The sequence below is a fragment of the Jaculus jaculus genome, chromosome 3 (genome assembly GCF_020740685.1).
Source record: "Jaculus jaculus isolate mJacJac1 chromosome 3, mJacJac1.mat.Y.cur, whole genome shotgun sequence".
Taxonomy (NCBI): Eukaryota; Metazoa; Chordata; class Mammalia; order Rodentia; family Dipodidae; genus Jaculus; species Jaculus jaculus.
Window position 1 is genome coordinate 188,641,624 of NC_059104.1, and position 1,625 is coordinate 188,643,248.

Here is a 1,625-nt window from a genome sequence, read left to right on the forward strand (position 1 = left end):
TTAAAATTGAATTCATCAGTGATCCATTGTTAGGGGTGAGGTAAAATGTGACCAGTCTTCAAATAGCACATGGTAACAAAAATAGCATGGGGACTCCAGATGCCAACAGACAGGAGTGCATGTCAATGCAGTGCATTTTCTTTCCAGCCCAGAGTCCTCTACCCAAGGGAGAAAATGGGTCCGTGCATTTGCAGTCCTGGTGGTGGCTCCTGAATGGCTGCCTCAGCACTCACCCTGCCAAGTTTCTGTTGGCGTGTTAGGGTCGGAGTTACATTGATGAGTGCTTCCTTGACTGAGTCAGGGCCCTGAACTCCAGGTGTTGACAACAGAGAAGAGCCAGGTGAGAGCCGAACACTCAACGTGGGAACCCAGGCATGTCTCCTTCCCCTTGCAGGTGCCCTGCACAGCAGCCCTTGGAAGAAGCAAGCTTCTAAGCCCAGTACTTAAGGTCCCCGCAAGGCCGTCTGTTTCCCACCAATTGTAGCACTCAGGTCATGGGGAGGAGCTCTTCCCCAGGAGAACAGGAACCCAGAACAGTGCTTGCCACACATGCTAATAAAATAACTTTGTTCCTTCTTTTTTTTTTTTTTTTTTTTGGTGTTTTGAGGTAGGGTCTCACTGTGGACCAGGCTGACCTGGAATTCACTATGTAGTCTCAGGGTGACCTCAAACTCACAGCGAGTCTCCTACCTCTGCCTCCTGAGTGCTGGGATTGAGGGTGTGTGTCACACCTGGCTTTAAAATTTTTTAAGTAAAATAATCCAACCAAGAGATGGAAGGCTAGAACCAATACACAGGGTCTTCTTCTAACTTTCGCACATGCACTGTGGTACGTATCTGCAGATGCACACCCACAGACAGAAAAGAAAAGAAAACAAAGAAATGTTTGGGTTGACCTGGAATGACTGGGCTGGCAAGCAGAGTGACAGCCCCCAGCAGGGCAAGTGGACCTTGAGGAGACCGTGCCAGCCAGCCAGGCTCTGTGCAGGAGTGGCTGGTCTCCTCCTGACGTCCCAGTCTGCACGGCAGGTGTTCAGTGGTCACAGTACTCACTGGGAATGTTCCCATATGGTCAGGACGGGAAACACTGGAGCACAGTGAGTGGCTTCTTTCTACAGACTTCCATGGCATCTAGCCTCCCAAAATGTGCTTTACCTGTAGGCATGTTTCAGACTGTGAGTATGCCTGCTTCCTCCTAACTGATCTTCCCTAACTTCCTTCACTTGGCTCTTACCACGCTGCACATCCCTGGTGTTTATCATTCACCCATCCAATCATTTCTGAATCCTTTCTGTGCTGTGCCCTAAACAAGCTCTGGGCATAAAGTGATGGTCAAAAGGCTATGTATTCTTGCACGAGGACAAGTCTGTGGGGAAGAAATGGCTCACTAGCCTTCGCAAATCTGCTTGACCTCTTCCTGTGATCGGTCTTGCAGTTCTGGAAACACCTGATGCTCTGCCTATGGATTCAGACTCTCCAAGGGATGAGCCAGGATCTTACCATCTGCACCTCTGCTGATGGGAGCACAGCATCCCTCCCAGAAAAAGCCCGCTTCTCCTCAGCTGACACCAGCTCTGCATCCCCAGAACAAGCCCTGTGCACCTCTGATGACCTCAGCCCTGCAT